Source organism: Hippopotamus amphibius, chromosome X (genome assembly GCF_030028045.1).
Source record: "Hippopotamus amphibius kiboko isolate mHipAmp2 chromosome X, mHipAmp2.hap2, whole genome shotgun sequence".
In the NCBI taxonomy this organism is placed as follows: Eukaryota; Metazoa; Chordata; class Mammalia; order Artiodactyla; family Hippopotamidae; genus Hippopotamus; species Hippopotamus amphibius.
This window is the reverse complement of record NC_080203.1, coordinates 90,457,128-90,484,253: the sequence shown is the minus strand read 5'-3', so window position 1 is coordinate 90,484,253 and position 27,126 is coordinate 90,457,128. Positions and strand designations below refer to the sequence as shown.

At 39.7% G+C, this 27,126-nt stretch overlaps 1 protein-coding gene across 13 annotated transcripts in view; it reads right to left on the bottom strand.

Moving 5' to 3' along the window:
• The window catches only part of HUWE1 (HECT, UBA and WWE domain containing E3 ubiquitin protein ligase 1), a 148,877-nt gene extending 121,964 nt beyond the window's left edge, over positions 1-26,913 (bottom strand). For 4 of the 13 annotated variants that reach the window (XM_057717541.1, XM_057717539.1, XM_057717538.1 and 1 more), the window contains exons 1-2: positions 24,135-24,319; positions 20,579-20,715 (exon numbers count right to left, since the gene is read on the bottom strand). The gene's annotated coding sequence lies outside the window, so the exon portion shown is untranslated. Of the gene's footprint in view, positions 1-20,578; positions 20,716-23,941; positions 24,034-24,134; positions 24,498-26,507; positions 26,610-26,806 lie in introns of those variants that run through there. The other 9 variants (XM_057717543.1, XM_057717540.1, XM_057717545.1 and 6 more) reach the window with 7 other exon arrangements.
• Between the last annotated feature and the right edge of the window lie 213 nt (positions 26,914-27,126).

Below are 27,126 nucleotides of genomic sequence, written 5' to 3'. Positions count from 1 at the left end.
TATATAAAGAACTCCTGAAATACAACAACAACAAATGCTCCAAAACAAGAGCACGGACTAAAACTTGTGCAAATAACCCCTAATGATTTTACTGGTTTTAAAAAATGTAGATGAAGTCACTGGCAAATCTTCACACAAGTATGTATCTCACTTTAACTAAAGCTATTCTGACTTATTCTGTACCAGTCAAGGATCTGGGTTGAAAACAATAGACTCTGGCTAACTAAAGCAAAAATGTGATTTGCTGGAAGGATAACTTATAGCTCACGCAATCAACAGGAAAGCTTAGAGATTCACATTCAGAAAACAGAAGGAACTAAGGAAACTAGGCATCCTGGAACTACAGCCAAGGACCTCCAACAGACACAGCTTAGTTGGGGGTGCCTATGTTGCCAACACCAGACTCTGGATGCCTAGAAGCTACTGCTGGTGGCAGTATGATTTCTAAATGGTCTCAGGTTATTTGCATCAGTGGCTCTAGATGCAAAGTCCCAAGTGTGAGCATCTAATTGGTCAAGCTGAGGTCCCGTGCCTATGCTCTAGCTGTCAAGGTTCTGGGAGAGCAAGTACATTTGGCTTTTTCAGTTTCCACATTGTTCAGCTTCCAAATTTTTCATAAGCAGATTCTAATGATAGGCACCCAATTAAAAAAGCCAAAACAAATCAATGATCAAGCACACGTTCCTATAACAAGTGCAATGTAACCTGGCTTCTATAATTTTGTTGCAAGAAATACCTGTAGTTTAAAAAGAAAGATATCATTGCCTGTGAGACATCAATTAAGAAAATTCAAGTTTTTTTTTTGTTCCTAGTATTCTGTTTCTAAGCTGGTTGCACAGTGGGAAGGGAGGATACTTTTTGAGTGACCACTACAAGCCAGACGATACTTAGGCTCCTGTTTCCCAAAGCATTTTAGAGCATCTTGCTCAATGAAGTCTAGGTTCCAGTAATTTGGGAAATGTTACAAATTTCTCCTCCTTTAGGACAGTCACATGGCTGACTGGCATTACTAACAGTTCCAAAAACTCCTGGGTAAAGAAAACATATTAGGGCATAGAACCATTTCCCCCCCAGGTGGCATCTACTGAAAGTCCAATTTAAGAATCCCAAAGAAGGGACTTCCCTGGTGGTCCAGTGGTAAAGAATCCACCTTCCAATGCAGGGGACGTGGGTTTGATCCCTGCTCAGGGAACTAAGATCCCACATGCTGTGGAGCAACTAAGCCTGCACACCACAACTAGAGAGCCTACATGCCGCAAACTAGAGCCCAAGTGCTCTGGAACCTGCACACCACAACTACAGAGCCCATGTGGCCTGGAGCCTGTATGCCACAACTAGAGAGAGAAGACTGGCATGCCACAACTAGAGAGCCTGCAACGAAGAGCTGGGCACATGCCGCAACGAAAGATCTCGTGTGCCTCAACAAAGACCTGATGCACCCAAAAATAAATAAATAACATAAATACTAAAAAAAAGAATCTCAAAGAATACACTTTGACACATGCTGCACAGGGGCTTCATAACAGTCTTTCATACAATCCTCACCACTCAAGCCAAGTTCTGTCCCCATTTACAGATAGAAAACTGAGGCTCAGAGAAATTAAGTACCTTGCCTGGTTAGTGAATGTTGGCTCCAAGATCTAAATCCTGGCCTTTCTGACTCCCAAGCCCAAGTTTCAGTAACATGCTGTTCACATCACCAGTTTTACTACAACAATAAATGCTTGCAGATGAAAATACAAATTTGTGATAACTTCCTCTACACTGTTGGATCCTATTGTTCAAAAAAAAATATCGTAAGAGAGGAAGCTGGGGCACAAGGTGAAAAGCTGAGATATCCATCTCACTAATGAGGGAACAGTAATTAGAGAATGAGTTCTACCTAATGCTCATAAGTCAAACAAATGAAAATCCCATTACATAAAAAAGCCTCTAACAAAAACATTAATTCTAAGCAAATTCCTGGAAATGGCCTACTGTCTTTGTTGGGTCAGACCAGAACTCTGTGCACCAAGCAATCTCTACACATAATAAATATTTCTTCCTAAACTTAGGTTAGAAAGATCAACTTGCAGAAAACTAATGAATTATTATGAACCACCATCTTTATCAATTACCATTACACTTAAATACTTCTATTTAACCATTTCTTTTTTTTACTTCTTCGTTCCTCCCAACTTCACTTATCTTTGAAGTTTGAATCTTGGTTTTTGTAGGGTTTACATCAAGATAAGAGTGTATGAGTAAATTGGGAGATTGGGATTGCCATATATACATTACTAATTAGAAAAAAAATACCAAATTGTATACTCTAAATATATGCAGTTTATTGTCGTTAAAAAAAAAAATTGGAAAAAAAAAGTGTATGAGTAAAATACACTGAGGGAAGCTACTCTTTAAATGGTAACTGACTCTGAGGTAATCACCCCCAGTTGATCAAATTTAGAATAACTTTCAATACTGAAATCAGCTTAAGGGCAGAGGATACCTGTGGTTCCAAATCTGGATCAACAGCAGTTGAGTGCAGTGGGAGACTGGCCTTACTATTCAAAGTATGATTGAAGGATCAGCAGCATTGACATCACCCGGGAGTTATTAAAAATGCAAAATCTCAGGCCCCACCCAGACCTGAAGAATCAATCTGTATTTTAATAAGATCATATATTAAAGTTTGAGAAGCACCAGATCATAACACAGACTCCAAACCAGGACACCCAGGTTAGAATCCCTGCTATATCACTTACTTACTGTATAAGCATGGACAAATCAGTGTATGTGTACTTCTGTTTCCTCAACTATGAAATATGATCACCGATCTCCCCACTTCCATACTCACTTTCAACCAATCCATTCTCCAGAAAGCAGCAAAAGTAATCTTCTTAAAACATAAATCAGCTCATGTTACTTCCTTGCTTAAAACCTTTCAACAGTTTCCCTAGAATTATTTCAAAATTCTAACCATGATCCAGAGAGTCCTGGCATGATTTGGCTCCTGGAACTCTCTCCAATCTCCTCTATGCACAACCACATTAGTCTTTCCGTTTAGTTTCTGGAACACTCTAAATTCTTTCTGGCCTCTAGATCATTACAGGTGCTATTCCTACTGGAACGCTTCTGCTCTACACTCTCATTCTTCCCACAGCTAGTTCTATTTGAGGAATTGACTTTAAACTAAGACCCAAAGTGGCTTCCCAAGGAAACCCACCTAAAGCTGGTCTAATCGTTATTTTTTAATGATAGTACCCTGCTTATTTCTCTCACAGCAAATATCAATTAACATAACTGGTTTGATTCTCTACAATGTTAAGCTCTCTAGCACAGCATCTTCCATGTGATAGGTATGCAAATATTTGTAGAATTGAGTTCAGGAAAGAAGTATGCACTGAGAATAAAATCTGTGATTGTCAGCATATAAACAGTACTTGAAGCATGGAAGGAGAATCCAGCAAAGGAGAGACTGGCGAGGTAGAAACAAAACTAATTCATCATGCTATCATGAAAGACAAAAGATGGCAAGGCTGATCAACTGGGTCAAATGTCAAAATGAGGTATGTCCAGAAAAATGTCCACTGAAATTGGGACTGGAGATAACTTGACAAGCATTAGGTTCCAGTGGGATAGTTGGAAAGGAAGCCAGACTGAAATGAGTCAAGGAATCAATAGGAAGTGAGGCAATATAGATGGCATGTGTAGAACACTCTTGAAAAGGCTGATTGTAAATGCAAGTAGAGAATTACGGGTCTCATTGAAAGGTAAAGGGTAAGGGAGGGGGAAAGGAAATAATGGAAAGAAAATCCCTAAGAAAGTTGAGGGTAGGGAACTATTCAGAATCTCACTATTTCACATTAACATAGTGAACACTTATGTGGGTTTTGAACAGCAGAAATAGTACTGACCAGAATTAGGACAATCCTCTTCTTAATCTCTTAAAACTTGACAGTGTCCCTCCTATGTCCTCACACTGTACCCTGTACCTATCATTTCGACACTAATGAGAAAATGTCTGTCACGGGGAGGAAGAACCAACCAGCCAACCCACCCACCCACCCCAGGAAGGGAAGAAATATACAACATTATCAGTACTTTCCTCTAGGTGGCAGGATAACACAGTTTTATTTATGCTTCGTTTTCAGAGCTTTCCAAATTTTCTATAATCATGCATCCATTTCTAATGAGAATTTTTCTTTTGTACAATTTTTCTTAAGGTAGAAAACAGTGGCCCCTGAGCCAAAGGGCATGCATCAAATTAAGAAAAACATCGTCTAAACAAATGCCTTGGATTGGCTGCTGTCTGCTTTCGGAGCTTCTTTCCTATACCTCTTGCTGTTTAATCCTGAAGTATGGCACCCAGCAAGCACTCAATATTTACTGATTTAGTTTATTATTGGTAGGTTAAGAAATGCTGCACACATGCATGGGAGTGAGGATGAATCAAAGTCAGCCTACCTAAAGGAATGTCAGCTCCGTGAAGGCATTTTCCCTATTTGATTGTTTTGTTCACTGCTGTACACTAAGCTCCTATAGGAAACAAATATTGCTAATTAAATGAAAAACAAAAAGACAAAACAAAACAAAAAAAGTCAGCCTAAAATTCCCACTGAAATCAGGGAAAAGCATTATGATGGTTTTTAAGCAATGCTTTAGAGAATACTAAACTCCAACGTCCTACAAAGCAAAATACTCGCTTATATTTGCCATTTGCCTCTCTGCAGTCTCTGAAAGTAAAATCGGGTGAGAAATGCCCAGACCATTCATGGCAGGAAACAGCAAGCTGAATCTTGAAACCCAGACTGCTATTCACCATTTGATTAGAGGCAGAGACATCACATTAACTGATTTGTAAAAGGGGACACTACCTGATTATCAGGCCTTTCCATCCAGTCTACAGTTTCTGATTATTTACATTAATAACCGCCAAACAAATATTCTGAGAACCCATTTATCACCATAATAACAGATAATACTTACCAACCACCTATTATTTATTATCTCTAATCCTTATAACAACTTTGAGATGAAGATCATTCCTGGTTTACTGAGGCCAAGAGTAGCCACATACCCAGTAAGTTGTAGAACCTAGGTTCAAAACAAATTTGCTCTGCAACTCTATAGTACACAAAATGTCTATATGTACAGTCCACCTCACTACACCCCTCCTATAGACACTGATATCCCTGTCCTTGGCCACATTTGAGGATTGCTGACCTAGATTTTATTGGACATTGATAGTAAGATGTAATAATAAAGCAACTGAGGTACAGCCTTTACTTACTCAAGACAAATTTGGAAATTATCTGCAGAAATACCTCAACAAGTCCTCTCCCTCAAAATCTGAAAACACTATACCTCAGATAAGTTTTCATGCTTGCTCTTGGTGTTTTTCTGCACTGTAGTATACTCAAAATAAGGGCAGGGATACTGAGAAGGAGGAATGTGAAACCTCCAACACTGACTTTGGAGGTGAGAATGGTGTCTGAGAAGGCATCTCCTATACACCCTCTACCCTAGTCCTGGGAAGCTGCAGACCCAGGAGTTATCCTTCTGGTCATTACTCCCAATTATTTAGAGAGAGAAACTGGCATCAAGGAATTTAGGCAACAAAATAGGGCTCACCAAAGTTGTAAATCAGTTTTGTCAGTGGAGAGGAAATGGCAGCATGCCAAGGAGCCCTCCCTTCCTAGCATTCCTAAGAAAAAAAAATAAAAACAGCAATGCCTGTGTCAGAGGAAGACACTCCCTGTCATTTTAAATTGGTGCTCTGGAATAATCTTAGTCTACCCTTTAAGAATGATCTGTCTCCCATCCCCATCCTTACTTGTGGCTGGATTTGGTACAAAAGATCAATTATAACAATGACTGATTATTCCCTATCTCATCACATCCAATTTCAAAGATGTACTTTTTCAGTCTTGCCCACCTCTAACAGAAAATTAAAACATCAGCTTTTAAACTAATACCCTCTATTGAACTGTCAACCACTTAACTACACAAAAGCCTGCCACTATCTAATAGGTGAACTTCACCCAGAACAGCCACAGGCAGCATTCATTGAGTTCAGGAAAACACATCCATCAGAAGTCAAAGCTAATTTAAAAATATCTTAAAAATAATCTACTTAAAAATTAAATCCAGAGTTCTCAAACCCTGGCTGTGTAAAATCAACTGACACTTATTTTGAAAACTAAAAATGTCTGGCCATACAAATATCTGACTCAACAGATATGAGGTGGGAACTTTTTTTTCAAGCTGTGTGGGTGATTTGGCAGCACAGCCAGACTTGAGAGCCACTTTGTTACCTATTATTAATTATGCTTTGCCACGCTGTGATTCATTTAGGAATTTGCTTTAAAATAATGGGGGAGGGAGTGGGATATAAGTATAGCCATGTGTTGACAACTGTTGAAGCTGGGTAACAGGTACATGGGGGTTCATATACCCTTTTCAAACCTTTGTGTATGTTTGAAAATCTCATAAATTTAGAAATATTTTAAATAAGACTTTATCTTGCTAATCCCCCCATTCCATCCTCCACATTGCTCCCAGAGCTATCTCCCTCAAACTTAAAATCTACCTACATCATCAAGTGTAAACTCCTTACCTAACCAGCATCCAAGACCTCTAGGACCTAGTGCCTGCTTACCAAGGCCATGACATTACATAATATTCCTCTTGGCTCCCCACATGCCTTAACCACATCAAGTTTTTACAGTTTCCCCACCATTCAAGACCTTTGATACCTTGCCTCAGATTGTTCTCTCTGCTAAAATGGCTTATCCTTACATATGTTCCCTAGAACTCAGCTTAAATGTCACCTCCTCTGTCAAGCCTTTTCAGATATCCCCTCCCTCAGAGTAAAACTGATCACTCTTTTGTGTCCCTACTGTATCCTGCACATACCCTCAATCAACACACCTCTTTATTTACATGTCAGTCTTCCCACTAGAGTGAGTTGTGCATGAGTGGGACTTTGTCTATTTATCTTTGCATTCCTGTTGCAAGCATAAGAACTGTCACTTAGTAGATTACTAAATGAATGAATGACTACCTAGTAAATGTTTAATGAAGCTAAAAAATCCAAATCACCTTAAACTCTTGGTGACATTTTCAACTAAGAAAACCAATTCATACAACTCATTCAATCTGCATCTTTCCTTCAACAAATAGTTAGTTATGAATATGCTATATGCAGGGCATTGTGATAGGTGCTATGAGATGCCCAGGTATAAATAAGAGAAAAAGGAACACTAGAAGCAATGGTAATATAAAAGCAAAAAAAAAGGCAGTACACAAAACACAGCTAAATTACAGCTTCCTAGTGGTCAAGGCAAAGCTAAAAACACAATTAATTACAAGATCAACACAGTACATAGGATAAATCCTTATGTAATACCAGTAATAATCCTATTGCTTTTTTAAAAAATTGGATTCTTAGAGATTAAAGTTGCATAAAGCAGAGTACATCTTTAGCAAAAGCGAAACAATTAGCCCAGTTTTCACCTTTGGGCATAATGCTTTGGTCTAGGTGAAACACACACACACACACACACACACAAATATAAGCACAAACAACAGCAATTTGGACATCCTCTTAATGACGTGGATTTCTTCGTGTCCTATATTGAGGGATCACTACAAATATCCTAAAATTCTATGGAAAATTTTCACGTATTTGGGTATTTTTCTAAGATAGTTGGCTTTCTTTCACTGGCTTCTTAAGGAGATCTGTGACCTGAAAAACATTAGGAACTATCACCCCCCAGAAATATCTCCAAGTCGCTATCTGCTTAGCCACTACAATGTTTTCAACTTCCATTTATGAAACACAGGTGTATGATATTTCCCTTAAAGCCACATGACAGGCCACTGTCAAATACAATAAAGACAGTACAGGAAACCAAAGAAACAGAATTCCAACCCTTCTGCATTATTCAGATCCAATTCTCTTATGTCCCCTTTATAAAGAAATATGCAGCATCTCTAAAATTAAACCTCCTCTACATAAGGGGAATTCTGTATTCCTGGATAAAATCCTCTAGTTCTGTATCCTGCAGAAAGGTAGGGAAGGCACAATCCTTTTATTAAAAGGCTAAGTATATTAGTGTATTACTAAATAAAAGCTAGGTTTTAATGCCTTAAAATATTCTGACAAAAGATATATCTATATGAGGGGAAGAGAGAACTTAGTAATGTATTTATCTGCTACCATACATGTGGATTATTATTTTTTTTTAATTTAAAAGTAGAAACTGAGGAATACTACTAGAAGAAAGTAAAAATGAAGTAGAGGACAACAACAGAATGGAAAGGCCTGGGACTCAAGCTGGGCTTAAATTCCATTTACTAGCTGTATAATCTCAGACAAGTTACTCTAACTCTCTCAGTCAGTAACCTCTGTAAAATAAACAAAGAACACAGTCTATCTCATAGGATTGTGCCTGGCAAAGAGTAAGTCATATTACCATGTCTTATGTTTTTTTAGCTCCAGATTAATCTAAGGGCAGCAACCTTATGCTGAATATTACACACACACACACACACACACACACACACACACACACACACACACGATCAAGAGCCAAAACAAGCAGTTTTCCCCCCAGCCTTTCTACATGTTATCTGCATATGAAGAACATAAAGTATTTACTAATCTCCAAACTATTAGCCTTAAGTAGGGACATAAACTCAACTTTGACGACAAAATTAGGAAGCTCCAGGTCTTATTCTCAAGTTAGTTATAGTTCTCCAAAGGTTAAATATTCTACTAAATAATGTTTGGGCCATGCCACTTAAGAATCAGAAACTTTAAGTGTATCTCAACTATTCTGAGCTACTTTAAATGCATTTGGAAGGAACAAAGATTCTTTTATATGGTTAAAAGATACAAGTTATTTATAGCAATTATCAGCATGGCAGCAAACTCCTTTCAGTATGATGAAAACAATTTCAACTTCATGGATTTGTTATGAGGATCAAATTAGTTCATTGATAAGAAAGCTTTAAAACAAAGACTTCAGGGACTTCCCTGGTGCTGCAGTGGTTAAGAATCCACCTGCCAATGCAGGGGACACGTGGTTTGGGAAAATCCCATATGCTGCAGAGCAACTAAGCCCATGAGCCACAACTACTGAGCCCATGTGCCACAACTACTGAAGCCCATGTGCCTAGAGCCTGTGCTCCGCAATAAGAGAAGCCACTGCAATGAGAAGGCTGCACATTGCAGCGAAGAGTAGCTTCTGCTCACTGCAATTAGAGAAAGCCCATGCACAGCAACGATGATCCAATGCAGCCCCAAATAAATAAATAAATAAATAAATAAATAAATAAATAAAACAAAGCCTTTAGAAGAAAGATTATGTCCCAACATATAGACAAAACTGGCTCTGTCTGAGTAAATTTAACACCACTACTTACAGCCCGGCATAGTCACTTCTAATGTTCTTTAAATAAACCAGACAATGTGAACAATCTGCTGCTTTAAAACATTCATAACTGAAAGGCGTTTGCTAAAAATGAAAGAATAGTATGCAAACATTCTCTAGTTCCCTGCCACAAACTGACTTTGTGACTTGAGGAAAATCTGGGCCTCAAACATATGTAAAATGGAAATATAATTAATAAGATCCCTTAAAACACTGTCTATAACACTATGCCTTCAGTTTAAGACAAATGTTAAAAGTATTAAACATGAACAACCTGAATAATCCTCAAAACCCAAAGAGCAGAAAGTAACCAATCCAGTTTTCTCCTTGGCCAAATTCCAACTTAAAAAAAAGCTATTAAATAGAATTAGAAGATAATGCAGGGAAATATTCTTATAATCTTGGCAAAGAAAAGATCTCCCAAGAAAGATGTGCAACCTAGAAACTATAAACGAAAGAATTCGACCACATAAAAATTCCAGACCATAAACATAGAAAATATCTGCAACAGGAAAAAGAAACGGTTACTATTTCTAATATACAAAGAACTCCCCAAACTCACTAAGAAAATAATCCAATCGAAAACCAAGTAAAAGGGAACTTGTAATTTGCAGAGGATATAAACATTTGCTTATCCTTACTAGTAACTACAAAAATGCTAATCAAAGCAAGGAGATGCGATTTCTCACTCATCGGACTGGTTAAAATTAAAAAGATCAACAGTATCTTGTTTTGGCAAATGTAGGTGGAGAAAAGGACACTCACAAACACTTTGGTGGAAATGGCAATTCAGTATAGCCTTTCTGGAGGTCATTTTGGCAGTATCTATCAAAAAATTAAATGGGTACCACCCTTTGACCCAGAATGAATTCTATTTCCAAGGCTCAACAAAAGGGAAGAAATTATAGCAGATTCACGCTTTGGGATGCAATGCAACCATTAAAAAGAATGGAGTCCAGCCATATGTCCTAACATAAAAATACTCACAGAACATGAATAGATAAGCATAACATGTAAATGTTAAAAGGTATAAAAGAATATATATACATTGTTAGATATAAAAGAAGACCGTCATTTGTGGCGGGGACTAATTTTTAACTGAAATGTTTATTTTGTTTGAATCTTTTTTTTTTTAAACAGCAAACGTTACTTTTATAAAGCCTGGCATAGTCATTTCTAATGTTCTAATGTTTGCGGTTACTTTTAACTGCTGGCATATTTAGAAATACAGACAATAAATTCAGTTTTAAGGAAAGATAGCATAGTGGAAACACACCAGACTAGATAACCTGGGTTCAATGGCCAACTCTGCCACTAAGCAGCCACGTTACCTGGGGGAAGTCATTTCCCCAAAATCTGTACCTGTAAAATAAGGAGTCTGATGTGGATAATACCAAATACAAGGATCTTATTCAGCTCTTCTGTTGGACATGGAGAGGACTACCATTTTTAAAGCCACTGGTAATTTGTTTTGCAAGAGGTAGATATCTGAATTCACCCATGCAAGGCAGTCTGTCTTTACTTTTAAAAAGCACAAATCTAAAATGCTCTATGTAAAAGGCTGTATTCAAGTGACATCTGTACCTCTCCAGACTATACTTCCTTTTAAGGCTGGCCTCACCAAGATAGTTAAGGAAATTTGAGAAGCAGGGAATTGGAGTACCAGATTAGGTCAACAGACTGCAAGGCACTCTAAGCTGGAGTAGTCAAGCTAGCCTCTGCAAAATATGGCAGCAGATACAGGTATAAGGAGAGAGGCGTCTATAGCAATGATACTGGATATATCCAGGTTTATACTCTTCTCTTATACTAACGGATCAAAGCTTACCCTGAGGTGCTGTCATACTGTAAATCAACATGGACTATATGCTAAACATACCACAGTGAATAAATCAGGATAGTCTTTCTAAAGGGCAATCTGGCAACAAGTATCAAACAAAAGCCTTATATTTTTGCATTCCAGGTCTAGAAATGTCTTAAGGAAATAAATGTGTATGTCACAAAGATTTCACTATTAGGGTGTTCCTATGCTTCCTTCCTTCATTCAACATTTACTTACCAAACGCCTACTGTGTGCCAGAAAGCACTGCTTAATACCATGAAAAACTAGGACTTGAACATAGGGAACTGGTTATAAAATTATAAATCATGCATACAATAGAATGCCGTCATTAAAAACATTATAGAAGTATACAGTATGACAGGGAACAGAAGTCAATTTATTAGGTGGGACTCACATTTCAAAATACCATTTCTAGATTGGTTCAGAGAAACAGCCACTCTCCCCAAAAAAAACACCAAAACCCCAAAACCAAAATTTGGGAACTGAGGAAATTTGAATAGATAATATTAAGAAGAACAAATTCCCTAGATGTGATAATGGTGATGTGGTTTTGTAGGTATTTACTCTTAAGACATGCATGCTGAAGAATTTAAGGATGAAGTATCATTCTTACTTCATATGCTTTACAAAAATTAAACATACATATGTACATATAAATCAAATATGGCAAATTCTTAACAACTGTTGGATGTAGCTGGTGATATACAGATGCTCATTGTGCTCTTCTTTCAGCATTTCTATGTTTGAAAACATTAATAAAAAGTTAAAAGGTAAATTAATTTTTTAAAACACTGTTTTTGAAAAAAATGTATGTTTATGCCACACAGGCATAAAGAAAAGCCTTGGAAGAATATACTGTATACCAGCATGTTAATAGTATTTATCTCTGAATGGTAGGATTTTGGGAGATTTCTGTGCTTATCTGTACTTTTCAACAATAAGCCTTGAAGAATATTACTTAAAAATAACTACTAAAGTTCCACTCTCAAAGCATTCTTAGTAAATCTAAAGTAGTACGTGAATTTATCATATGAGTAATAACAGATTGTTGTGTGGACACCACATAGGTTTTGAATTTCTACTTACATGCGTAATTTATACCACTCTCACAGTATAAAAATTCAAGGAATTCATGGTAGTGATTGCAAGGGGGAGGGGAAAGACTTAAGGCAAAAATAAATGTTAAAAATGATCAGTCTGGGAGGGATAGGGTAGGAAAAGGTATTTGCTGCAGTATTCTTGGTACTGTTCAGTATATTTACCATTTCTTACAAACACAAATGCGAACATTACCAAAAAAAGCTAAAGTTCCTTGACCACTCCTTCCTCCCAAATAAACTCATCAGTATACCCTAGTTTAAAAAAAATATATAAACAGCATCATATAGTATATGCAACTTGCCCAAACTATCTCCAAAATACCTTTATTAATTTGTATCACTTGTGGGCAGTATTATAAGACCAGACTCTTCCCTATATTTTTTCCATGACTTGATATTACCAAATTATTTTTTGCCAATCTAATGGTTAAAAAAGATTTCATCTTAATTGGCATTTCTGATATTTAGTTTGAGTATCTTTTCTTATTGCTAGACGTTTTTAGCTCCTATTCTGGGAAAAGCCTGTGCCTAATTTTCTACTGGATTTATTTTTAAAATGTTACTCTTATCATTAAGATGGGAACAAACCAACCAAAATGTTAATGGTGACTGAACATCACCGTGGGAGTAGGAATCTTTTCCTAAAATAGGAACACATTTTCTAGTTTTTCCTAAATAATTTAGTAATAGAAACTAGAAAATGATAAAGTGGGTAAGAAAAAATCCTTTTAGATGCAAGTATTACTTTCAGGGTACTCTACTGTAGGAGTGCATAACACCCTTAAAGAGCTCATAAAATATAGCTCAAAGAAAAAAACACATCTAAAGTTCAAGTCATGAGAAAATGGAATAATGGTTGAGGCTATTGATTCATTTGGGATACACTTAACTAACTTCATTTGTATAGCATTTTTGAGTTGATTTCTGTAACAAAATTCTGTGTGACATTCTGATGCCCTCCTATGAACTACTGTAGCACAATTTTGCTCACTCACATTATTATACTGTCCTTTGAGTATGATTTACAAGTCTCCCTCCTCTAGTAGACCATGTGGCCCTCCATTCTCCACTTGCTCATCTCTATATTCCTAGTATCTGGCACTACTGAGTATGTTCTCCAATATTTGTTGAGTGAATGAGATATCATCACCCTCATGTAAAGGATGAGGAAACTGGCTCAGTGATGATGTAATCTGCCCCAAGTAGCACAGCTATTATTTACTTTACATAAATTATAATCGCCTTATTTTTGTAGGATACTCTATAATTTAAACATTTTAAAATACACTGTCTCACTGCAATGCTCACAGCAACCTATGAAGCAGGTTTTTTGAATACCATTTTTTAGATAAGAATGAAAATTTAGTGATAAACCCTAGGCCCACTGAAATCCTAGTTTATATGAGGAAGTACAGCTAACTGTCTATTTACATACTTGACAGATCACTAACTGTGTATAGAGCCTCTATCTTGGGGGGTGGTAGAGGGGAGGGAAGGGGAAGGGAGAAGGCAAAATGAAGATAGTTAAAGCAACAGGACAGAGGCTGGTGTAGGTCCATCTAAAGACAATAAACTGATATTGTAGCACATGCCACTTTGAAATCCAATCTTGGCCCAAAGATTTTTCTTGATATTACCCTGTATTCATAGAAGACAACTGCAGGCTGTCTCACCTATCAGCAGTTACAAAGGCTGGGAAGGGAAAAAAGAGGTCAAGAGGGCTTTGAGGAACAACAGACCAGTTATATCATTCATAGACAAAGCAAGGGAAGAAATGATAACACAAAGGAAAAGGCTAAGGAACTTTAAACATGATCTCATTTACAGTCCTAAACTGGACTGTGAGTTTCTCAACAGCAGAGACTAACTCTCATTCATTTTATGTCCCTAGCTCCTCGTGCTTAGAAACACTCAGCGAATGCTTGTTGAACCAAAGAGAGGTAAGATGCGAGAGGGAAAAAGAAGATATAATATTAACAACAATAACAACAACAAAACCAACAATGGTTTCCAGTTTATTGAGCACTTACTATGTGCCATATGCTGTATTTTATACAATATATGAAATGTTAAAAGTGCTACTCAAGTATGTTAATAGTGGTGATACTGTTGACCATTAGGAAGACTCATTATGGGTTACTAAGGTTACAGCAGAACCTTGAACAAACTAAAACAGTAGGGGGCTGTGTAGCTGGAGGGTGGGAGACCAAGGCAATTAATGTATTTCCACATCACCACAGAACTGGGTAAGACTCTTCAGAGGGTATGAATGTGACTCCAAAGGCCTGGCAAAGTGAAAAAACTACTCTGGTGGAACATTCAGTTATCACTGGCCAGAGACTTTGCCCCCAGATGATCAAAGAACAAATATCATTCCTCCTTAACCACAGACCTGAAGGATCCAGACAGGCTTTGCTAATTGGCCATCAGTTCACCACTGTGACTGCCCATCTTTGAGCTGTTAGAAGGGTTAAGTGAAATAGTAATGTTAAAGAAATTACCAAATACTTAACCACCTACAGTATACTAATACCTTATATTTTCACATTTAACTCCAATAAACCCACGACTATGGTATTTTCCCCAGATGAAGCAACCGATAGGTTATTAACTTGTCCAAAGGGACAGAACTAGTTAAACTGCCAGAAAAAAAAATTGAAAACTGAGCATTTATTCTGCCTTTCTTATATAAACTATAAATTATTCCAGCCAATATATGAAAACAAAATGAGAGCATTAAAACACCATTTTTCAATTCTCAATTAATAATGGACCTAAGATTTGGGCAACAGTGGCTGCTAACATCAAAAAAAAAAAATCAAGACACCACTACAACCTAACAAATGTAACTCAACATACCACCGCCAAAGGGAATTAATCTGAATTTATAAAGCCTCTGGATCTAGCTATCAATTTTCAGGAAATACAGAGGACAGAAGAACATGTTGAAGTATACTGAGTATACAATCAGCAAAATTCAGTCTGTGGGAAACTCTACAGGTCAAATGGCCTGAGTTCTTCAACAGACAAAGTATAAAGAAAAGGACGAAAGGGAAGCTAAAGATACTTAAGAGACAAATTGAGTTTTTAAAAATGGACAAAGTAAATCACACTGTCCAGGGAGGCACACTTGTATGATTAAAACCATAAAAGAATGCAAAGAAGTGACTACTATAAAGTCAGAATAGTAGTTACTTTCCAGAGGGAGGGAGGATGCTGTGATGGGGATGGGCACATGGAGGGACTTCTGGGTGACAGGCAAAATTCTGTTTCTTGACTTGGGTGGTAGTAACAGAAGTGCTTTAACCATAAATTTGTTTTGGGGTGGTTTCCCAAATTTGCTTTCTATTTTTTTTTTTTAACAATAAAAGGAAAACATTTTAATCACATTAAAGTTTCTCGGGCTTCCTTGGTGATACAGTGGTAAAGAATCCACCTGGCAACGCAAGGGACACAAGTTCAATCCCTGGTCTGGGAAAATCCCACATGCCGCAGAGCAACTAAGCCCGTGCGCCACAACTACTGAGCCCAAGTGCCACAACTACTGAAGCCCGCGTGCCTAGAGCCCATGCTCTAGAAACTGCAATGAGAAGCCCGCGTGCTGCAATGAAGAGTAGCCCCCACTCTCCGCAACCAGAGAAAGCCCATGCAGCAACAAAGATCCAACACAACCAATAAAAAATAATTAAAAAAAAATAAAGTTTCTTACATATGGTAAGATTCCATTTTGTATGAAATGCCCAGAATAGGCAAATCTATGGGGACATAAAGTAGATTAGTGGTTGCCAAGCACTGGGGTGGTTGGGAAAGGAGAAAGGGAATGACTAATGGACACTGGGTTTCCTTTAAAGGTGACAAAAATGTCCTAAAATTCATGTAGTAATGGTAGTACAACTGTGAACATACTAAATAAAAACCACTATATACTTTAAATGGGTGAATTGTACCTCAATAAAGCTGTCAATAAAAGTCTAAGACACCCCAATTAAGTCAAGACATACTTAAAAAATAAAAACTGGGGTGGGGCCTGAGAATCTGCATTTCTGATAAGTTCCCAGGTGATGGTGCTGATGCTGATCTGGGGACCACATTTTGAGAACCATTGCAACAAAGAATTTCAACACTGCTTCTAGCTAATCAGCACTGAACAGTCAAGTGTTTCACTCAGGGACTGGGAAAGTAGTCCTGGATAAAAATTTAACATTTTGTACCAAGCACTGTTCTACTCCACTGGTTCCCTGACCATCAACACCAGCATCTCTTTGGGAACTTGTTGGAAACAAAATCTCGTTGCCTGCACCTTACAGAATCAGAAACTCTGGGGGTCGGGCCCATCAACCTGTGTTTTAGCAAGCCCTCTAAGTGATTCTGATGTTCCCTAAAGTTTCAGAACCACTGTTCTACCAACTTTATATACATTACTTCAGCTAAACTTCTCAAACACCCTATAAGGTAGATAACACTATTATTACCATTTTACAGATTAAAAACTGTAGCACAGAGATTAAATAATTTTCACAAAATGGATGAACAGCTGGTAAGAAATGGACTCAGAACCTGAACCCAGGGAGTCTGGTTTCTTAATTACTGTGCTGAAAGCTCTTTCCATAATCACTGTGCTGAATGCTCTTTCCACCTATAAGAACTCAATCAGCAGAATGCGGTAATAGAGAATTAGTAGCGAAAGTTTAAAAAAAAAAAAGGCAAAGACCAGAAGATGGCAATTCCCTGGTGGTCCAGGGGTTAGGACTCCACGCTTTCACTGCTGAGGGTCCAGGTTCAATCCCTGGTCAGGGAACTAAGATCCTGCAAGATGCGCGAGACGGTCAGAAAAACAGAACCCCTCCCCCTCCCCCCGGCAAAGACCAGGAAAAATACACCTCACTATAAAGACAGGAAAATAAGAAAATAATTGTAGCAAATAAGGTAATTATTAAAGCAATCTTCCAAATGTGTTCCAAAATATAAGCAGCCACCTAATACAATATACCCAAGTATTTCCAGAGCAATTATCTCTGGTACCTAATTATAAGGACTTTAAATTTGTGTTATGCTAAAGATGGTACATAAATTCATGGCAGTATGTTCACACTTACCAATCTTTAAAATCTAAATGACTATACTAAAAAGTCATCCCAGAATAATTTGCATCTCCCTACTCCTAGTCCCTTTTAGTCACTACTTTAAGATTACTGAAAAGGAAAGGAATCTCAGAGTTGAAAAAGAATTTTCTCATTCACCTAGTCCAGTCAGCAATCCAAACTGAATCAATCTACAATATCCTCTCCATTTAAAGATACATTAATAAGTAGCTGAAAGAAATCCCAATTTTCTGTAAAATCACCAATTTTCTGGAACCAATCCATGTCACCACTGTAATTTCTAAAGCCAAATGATTAAAACTTTTATGGGAACTAAAAGTTGAAAATGCTCAGGTTAACAGCCCAAACAAAACCTACAGTCGTTTTGCTCAGAGAGAATTACTCCTTCACTATCTGAAAGTGTTTCTATAACCAAGCTGGTCAACAAGTACATCAAGTTTTAGCAACTCAACCCCTATGACACATCAAATGAGAGGGCTTCCAAAGAATCTCCTGAGCTGAATTATCCCTGACATTAACATACAAACATCTGGTAACCAGTCATTGAGGAAACCAGTCAGAGAACAATATAGCAAAACACCCAATTGTTTGTGGCTATCAACTTTACAGATAGTGAGATCATTGTAAAGTAGCCACACATCAGATTTTAACAACTTAAACTGCAAAACAGGTAACATGGAATATGAAGGGCAAATATTTTCAGAGCAACCAATTTTGGCATTTTGGTAATACTTTGAATCCACCATTGAAAACACGCAACAAAAGGGAAAAAAAAGCAACAGAATTTCCATTGTAACTCTGTAAACAATTCAAACATTAAAATGTCTACTGTGTGCAAAGCTCTGTCCCCCAAATCTAGTTATTCTGGGGGACTTCCCTGGTGGTCCAGTGGTAAAGAATCTGCCTTGCAGAGGACGCCAGTTCAATCCCTGGTCAGGGAACTAAGATCCCACATGCCGCGGGGAAACTAAGCCCGGGTACTGCAAAGTACAGAGCTCAGGGGCTCTGGAGCCTGCACAACACAACTAGAGAGAAAACCAGCACACCACAACTAGAGAGAAGCCCGTGTGCCGCAATGAAGAGCCCAATCACCGCAACAAAAGATCCCGCATGCCGCAACTAAGACCTGACAGAGCCTAAACAAACAAACAAACAAAAAACTAGTTATCCTAGTTTCACCAACTCAGGATTAGAAGATTTAAGTAATATTGTTCGAACTCCCTAACTACAGAAAACTCAGGACAAGGGTAAATATCTAATCACTATACATAATGGGCTCAAATTATTTTGTTGAATGAATGGATTTCACTGGAATTTCCAAGAAATCAGTTTTTTAACACTTAGTCAATTTACAACTAAGGATCTGATTTCTCCATTAATGAACAAAGAACTGAAAAGCCTGAACTCATGATCCATAGCACTGGTGATTCACGATCACATTTCATCTAAATACCTCAGAAACTTTCATTCACGACCTCTAACCTTCTCTGCCCCTTCAACTTGTAATCACTCATTTCAAAGGTAGGCACAAGTGGCCTTGTTCTGCCCCCACGTGTGCTTAAGTCAAAGGCTGCCTGGAGCATATGTGCCCAACTTCCATTCCCAGGTTTTGACCATGGAAGGGACATACAGTAGATCCTATGATGGCCAATGCTGAACAAGGTTAAGAAATTAACAGTTTAAAGGACTCCATGCTGGGCGAACAGCATTTCCAGAAGAAATAAAATGAAAAAATAACAACAGGAAAACTACAATTGCGTATAATAGCTGAAAATCAGGACGTAAGTGGAAGTTCTCAAAAATTGTTTAGTATTGCCATTTCAAAAACTGTATTACAACCAGAGAAACCCATCTTAATAGCTTAGAAGTCTTAATAGCTTAGAAGTTATGGGTCAGAGCCTCTGAGATACCAACATCAAAAGAATAAAAAGCAACATTATAAGACAGCATAAAAATAACTAAACCACCTAAGGAAACTGAAACCATGATGAAAAACCCCAAAGGCACAATCAGGTCATTATCTAGGAAACATTAGCTTCTTCCACAAGGAGGCCTACTTTCCATGTGGAGCAGTAAGCAGAGCCAAGACATAGAACTGAAGTCAGGTATCAATTAAATCAGACTGCCACAGAAAAAGGAAACCATGACTAGTTATTTTGGGATAGTGCCTAGACCAGCAGTATCAACTCCAACTGGGATACAAGAGATTACTGCCATTGTTCCATTATAATGGGGTCCTACAGGGTCTTTAACTTAGTAAGAATAGGTTAGATACCACTTTGAGGATGTAATCACCAAAAGTGGGGGAAACTCCACAGGACAATTTCATCAACAAACAAATCAGAAGAAAAAGAAAAGGGAGGGAACCTGCAGGTTAAAATAGATTTAAGAGATATATCAATCCTCCTTTGTAATAAATGGACTTTCTTTGGATCCTGGTTCAAACAAACTAAAATTTGAACACTAGTTTCATATTTGGTATTTTACAAAATCAGTTAATTTTCTGAGATGTGGTAATGGTTTTGAAGTTATGTTTAAAAGAGCCCTTTATCTTTTAGATACAGATATTTTGCGAATAAAAAGAAAACAAGAGCAGGGGTTATCTCAAAATAATCCAGGGGGTAGGGAGTGAGAGGCCGCAGCAGGTACAAGTATAGATGAAAAAGAATGGCTGTAAGTTGGTAACTGTTAAAGCCAGTGATGGGTACACAGGGGGATCATCCAATTTTTATATGTTCGAAAAATTCCAAAAAGAATTGGTTAGACATAATATCTTGCAATTTTATTTTCTGAATGATGCTTAGGGTGATTTAAAAAATCATGTACAGACAAAATTCACTTAAATTTTAATTTAGTAATGAGCTCTACTTAAACATAAGAAACAACTAGTACCACATCAGATCCAGACAATGGCAGAAACCAAAGTAGCACAATTACAGAATGGCAATACATACACCCCCACCATCTCCATTCCAAGAAGTATGAGGGTGTCAAAAATTATCCACACTCTGGCTGTAGAATTTATAGAAGTTTTAATATAACCAGAGTGCAGATAATTGTTGACTCACCCTCGTAAAATACAAATATTATCCACAAAAATCCACAAAAACTAACCTAAAATCACAGCCAATCATACTCATCCTGGTGGGAAATCCCAAAACTGCTCCAACAGCTTCCTGAACCTTCCTGACCAAGTTGGTCTGCCGGTTCCTCTGGAATGCTAACCCACTCAGGTCAGACTACTGGAGGACCTACAAAAAAAGAAAAAGAAAAAAAGAGGGGGAGAGATACACAACACATTTATTAGGGTGTGGGGGAGCTAACCATTATATCAACCTTCAAACATAATCAGTTATTATTTCTTAAGCAATAGCCCTCACATATCAATTTGCATTTTTTAGGACCTGCTTTGAGCAGCAACGAGAATTCAGAACCAAAGCTAAAGCAATTCTTCTAATCTGACATTTAGACAACACCCCTGAAAACTCAACTCTCAATCTAAATGAAATTACAAGGGATAGTGGTTATCTTATAGACAATTTTATATCCTTGTTATGAATTGACACTAAGACAATGTTAATTTTTTTTGTGAAAAAAATTGCACACATAAATTATTTTTCACCATCATGCATGCTTTTTGGCCATACTGGGAAACAAATGATAAACACCCTGGAAACGCAGGTTGAACTTTGCCACTGAACCTTAGACAAAGTTTTTAACTGGTATTGCCACTCCTTCCTCCCTTCTCAGAGATCAACCTAGAATAAATTAAACCTTTTAGGTCACACCTAGATTATCATTCCCAGATTTATTCTAGTTCTGAATGACAGAAGTCAAATTAAGGTTTAACTTCTGATCACTGCTTGACCCACTGTGAAGAATATCTAGGCAAAATCTCAAAACAGAAAGCAATCTCTTGTCCTCCAATGAAAAAGGGGGAAAATTATATTACCTTCGAAGCACTTTCGACTAAACAAAGTAAACCCTAAAGCGCAAAACCAGTGTCTGCATATAGTTAATTACCAGATGGTTACCCATGGTAAAATTTTAATCCTATGTAAACTTTTCACCATCATATTTCTATTTCAAACCCCATCATCATCCATCCAAGGTAATTAGAAAAAAGCACTCACTTTAATATTGGTCTAATTAAGATATTAACAGTAAGGAAAACTACATCCAAACTGAATAGTCACTTCTACTTAGTAAGAGTGTTGGAAAATATAAAACGACAAAAACACAACAGGATGTAGTGTATTAAAGAATTGTCGGTAATTCACCTTGGAAAAGAAGCTTGGTATCCCAAACAACCTTTCTAAACCCTCTCAGATAGGAATTATCCTACTCAGGTAAGGCCAAATAATAGATCACCACACTGATCTGAGGGAGATGGGGAAAAGCAATATGAACACTTAAAAACTAGGCTAGCATAAGTTCTCTTTCTTACTGTGAAAAGCACAACACCAAACTTCATTGCTGTCATAGGGTGAATGACAGGACAGACTGCCTTTGAAGGAGTGGAAGGAGGGAGTAGGCAAGGGATGAAACATCCCTTCCAAAAGACAGAACATCTGGGTGTGGCTCTTGACAGGAACATTATTGCCAGTGGTCATTCCAGGATGGTGATTTTGCACTAAAATTCCTAGACTAGAAAGTTAACATAGGTGGGAATCACATTCAAACATAATAAACCATTGGAGATAAAAAGTTTGGCCTACAGGGGAGGGGAGGATATACAAAAATGATAGGACTGGTCTAGAAATTCACCAAAAATTTAGTTAACTGTTTCTTTAAACAAAAATCTATTCTCTCCCAGGTCATAAAACTACCATGACACAGATGCATCTGCCAACGTATTTTTACACCAAAAAAAAGTAACCACAATTTACTATATGCCTACCATAGGCCAGGCACTTTATAAACTGTTTAATTCTAGCAACTATTAAGAGCTACTATCCCCATTATACAGATAAAAACTGAGAATCTGAAAACTAACTTCCTCAAGGTCACAAAGTTTAATATGAACCCAAACCACACAGTATTTCTATCATACCAGGCTGCCTCCCTTGAGTGGGGAATGTTGGTGTCTCCGCAATATACTCAACACTAGGGCTAAAAGAAAACAATGCTGAACATGTAATCTAAAAAGGACACAAAATGATAGGGAATTGTCTATAGTAATTGTGGAATGGGAGGGGGGAGAAAAAAGTAGAACAAGGCAATGACTGAGGGGCAAGAGATAATCTATCAAAGCTATTTTCTTTTCTAGCACATGGAGGGGGGTAAATGTAGTGGAGCCTGACAGGAGGCTACCTTCTCTCTAGAGGATTCAGCTCCCAGAAAAACAGCATGGAGGGGGGGAACAGAAGGATTAAGAAACCCTTAATGATTACATGAGAAACATGTTAAGAGGTGGTTAGCAGCAGAAAAGAGATGTCCAGACCAAGAGGCCACAGGAACTCAGAGCAAGGCAGGGAAAAGGGGAGGTTCCCAAGCTTGCAAAGGGGATGGCGGGGGAGGAAGAAGAGCAAAAAGTTGGTTTACTGGAGCGTTAGTCTCTACAGCTTTTTTTAAAGTTTTTTTTCCCCTCTTTTTTTGGGGGGGGAAATGGGTGTTATGAGGAAGGGGAAGGCTAACAGCCCCGAGAACGAAGAGGTCACGAAGACTGCAATCATCCAACCACCAACCCATTCATTGTTCCACCTAAGAATGGTTGAGCAGCAGAGTTGGAGAAATCAGTGCCCTGTGCTCCGATCAGGGTCATACAAGCGTGAAGGCTACTATGACTCCATCCACAAATATGGAATAAATGAAAGGAACAAGAAAGGGTCAACGCCTGTGTCACGGGGACCAATGAAGGGGGTGGGGGGAAGGGACAGGTTAGGGGGCTTGCACTAAGCTCTGCCTTAGCAGGACCGGGGAGGGGGTGACAGGGAAAAGCTTTAATTCTCCCTCTTAAATACGGGCCTCAAATATCCATGTAGATGAGGAAGATTCAATGGGACGGTGGAATTAGGGGAGAATGGGGAAGGAATACGTCAGAGGCACCAAAGCTTGACCCCCATACCTTTGTTCAAAGACCATGGGAACTGGGGAAGTAGAGCCCACCTCAAGAAAAACTAGATGGTTCATTTGGGCGCCGAAGGAGCGGAAAACCGAGACGGGCCCACAAAATGGTAGGGGGAGGGAACCAGTCTTCGTAGGTTGGTCCCCTCTCCCCCACTGCCCAATCTAACCCCCAACCCCACTCCCCAACGAACTCCAGGACTCTCGCCCCCCACCCTTCCCAACCCGCCCACTGCGGCGGCGACAACGGAGGCATTGACCGATTGGTGGGGTAAAGGCGGGCCCACACGCGGCTGAGGCCCGGGAAATGGTGTCGCCTCAACCGACTAGAGACGGAGTGGACTTCGCCTCAGGTTCGGCTTATTGGCACCTCGGCTTTTCGCCAATCGTCACCTCCTTAACGTCGGGTACCTGAGAGGCGTCACAAACGCGGACAGCCCACACCTCAGTCCCGGGTCCTGGCCGGACAGACATCAGCTTCCGCCGCCATCTTAAAAGCAGGCGGACCGACCCTAGTCACTGCCCCCCCCCCCCAACCCTGAGCTACCTCCGCCGCCGACAACGGAGCCCACGAGGACGTAAGCCCGCTCCCGCGAGAACTCACCGGCTACGAACACCATGAGCCGAAGACGCTGCCGCCGCCTCCGCGGCCACTGCAGTCTGTAAGCCGAACCGCGGCCGTCTCCTCGCGATCCCGCGAGAACCTCTACCCGACGGGAACAGCCTGAGCCCAGCCCTTCCCAGACCCCTCCTCCTACCAAAGCCGAAGTCGCTAAGACTCCGCTCTCACCCTACGCGAAGCAAAAAGCAAATGACGCACAACCTCACGAAGAGCCGCGGGGCGGAGCCACTCTGCAGCCGCCAGCTCTCGCATGCGCCGTAAGAACTATCGCGATAATACGTTTGGTCTCTGCGAGACCTTTGAATTCACTGCAGGATGCCGCCCGCGCCTCGCCTTTAGGAAACACGAGATCTCGCGAGACCTGGGGCACGCTCCTAAAAAGGAGAGAGGCGGGGCTCCATGAAAATGACTGGGAGTTTTCAGGGGAAAGGAGGAACCTCCCGTCCTGCAGGGATCTCGCCTACCACGAGGTTTCCAACCCACTGCGGAGCTGGCTGCCAAACCTCGCGATGACACAGCTCAGCGCCAAATCTCGGCCATGTCCTGAAAACTGCCTCCGCCCCCGATCTAAGGTGTCTAGAGCCTAGTGCTTGAGGAAAATTTAAAAAGTCAACCTGTTTATTCTCACGCTTCCGGGCAGAGCTGTACCAATTAGCCAAACTCCATACTGGAAGAGGAGCAACAGATCTCCCATTGTTACCTGCCTCCAGGAATCACATATTATTTTGGACTAACACATAAAAGACGTTCAACCTCACAATAAGCACGCAAATGCAAATGAAAACAATGACATAACATATTTTTGCCCATTTGATCGGAAAAAAAAATTTTTTAAGACCGATAATATCCAGACTCCTTCCCTCGCCGCACTGCAGGCTACCGAATCCATCTTAATCTAACTAAAGGCTCATATCGTTAGTTCCAGCTCCAAAACCACAATTTTTAACTCCTGAGGCTTTACCAAGGCATAACCAAAAGATCCAATAAAGTGGTTTTCTCCAAACAAAGAGGTCTACCCTCAAAGGAAAATTCAAGCTTCCAAGGGGGTGGGGTGGGGGGGGGAGTGCGTGCTTGAAGCTTTTAATATGGCAGTTTTTCCACGTCTAGCCAACAATGTTTCTCCAATAAATCTTGGATCCAATCTGGCTCGATTTGTGGGCTTTCCTATTCTAATGCATTGTTCTATTCTAATTTATATACTGTTCCTTTAGTGTACATTTTAATAGCTGGCTGTACAAATACCCCATCTTTACTTATCTTTAAAATATTTTCTCGGTTATTCTTAGCCATCTTTTTTCTGGATGAACTTTAGAATCATATTAAGTTCCGAACACTTGGTATATTTATTGAAATTGCATGAATTGTATAAATCAACACAGAAAAAATGGACATCACTACAAAATTGAGCCTTCTTATCCAGAAGCATGGTATCCCCTTCTCCATGTATGCAAACGTTCTTTTATTATATTCCTCAATAAAGTTTTGTAGTTTACTTGTAGGTATTTTTATTTGTTTTCCTTGCTATTGCGAATGGGGGTTTTTTTGTATTAAATTTTCGAAATGCTTACTGCTTAAAATAGGAAAACTATTGATATGTGCCTATTTAGTTTTGTAATCGGAGAAATAAAAAATGTGTTCAACTTCACTAGTAATCAGGGAAATAAAAATGAAAACAATGACATACCATTTTTTGCCCTTTAAATTAGCCAAAATCACAAAGATTGATGATAATTCGTGTTGGCACAACTGTGGAAAAATAGGCACTCTCGCACAACACTGACGAGTGTAAATTAGTATAGCCTTTTGGGAAGACAATTTGGACAAATCTATCAAAATTCAAAATGCATATACATTTTGACCCAGTGATTACTCTTCTAACAATCTCTCCTACAGAAATACCCATACATGAAATACACACACACACACACACACACACAAGCCCATTCATTACAGCATTGCTTGCAATAGCCTCTTCCCTCCCCCAAAAGGAAAACAAGCCAAAGCACATCAATCAGGAAATGGTTAAAAAAAACTGTAGTACAATCATACAATGCAGCTGTTTATAAATGAGATAAATTTAGATTCCCTGACATAGGAAGATCTACAAGACATATTAAGTTTTTAAAAAGCAATTAGCCGAAATGAATGTGTGTGTGTGTGTGTGTGTGTAGTACCATTTAGATACCAAAACCTACATATACGACGCCTAGTAGTTACCCGCGAAGCCTGCCTGCCTGCCAGCCCCTCACCTTCCCCCTCCTCTGAGGCCGCCTTCCTCGAACCCCTGAGAAAAATGACGAAGGCCCGGCCTTTACTCCCTCTCTAGGGCCACTTGACCACGACTAACGCCGGTACCTCGCATCCCCACTGTCGGCCGCTCTCTCGCCGCACTGCCTGGCCACTGCCAGGCTGCCCCCGAAGATGCGGCGAGCTCTCTTCACTGGCGCCTGCCGAGGCCTGGGGGAGGGGAGAGAAGGCGGGGTTGATGGAGGGCTGAGGCAGGCCGCCGGGTTCCTTCACCAGCCTCTCCCGCAGGCTCCCCAAGGCCGCCACCTCCGCGCCTCGGCGCAGAGTCCCGTGGGAACAACCCCGGCGAGGAGCCGAAGACGGCCGCGCGAGAAAGCCCGCCCCCCAGCCCGGAGGAAGACGCTCACCTCTGCGACGCTAGCTCCGCAGGGCCCGCAGGAGCGCGCTGGGTCCGCGGCCCTGCTTCAGACCTGCTCCCCTCGATCGCCCTCCGCGAAAAACCTCCCCCTCCGGCTCTCCTCACTCTTGGCCTGAGGCTCCGCCTCCCGTTCGAGAAGCCCCGCCCCTGCCCCTTGGGAGGGCGCTCCCTCAGCGGTGAAGCCGGGTACCCTACTGGGGAGCGCGCCTGAGCTACTCCAGGCCTGGCAAACCCAACCGTAGAGGATAGTAGTGTCGCTAAGGAATTGGATTTGATTCGAGGCACGATGGAAACCGCTGAAGGGTGACG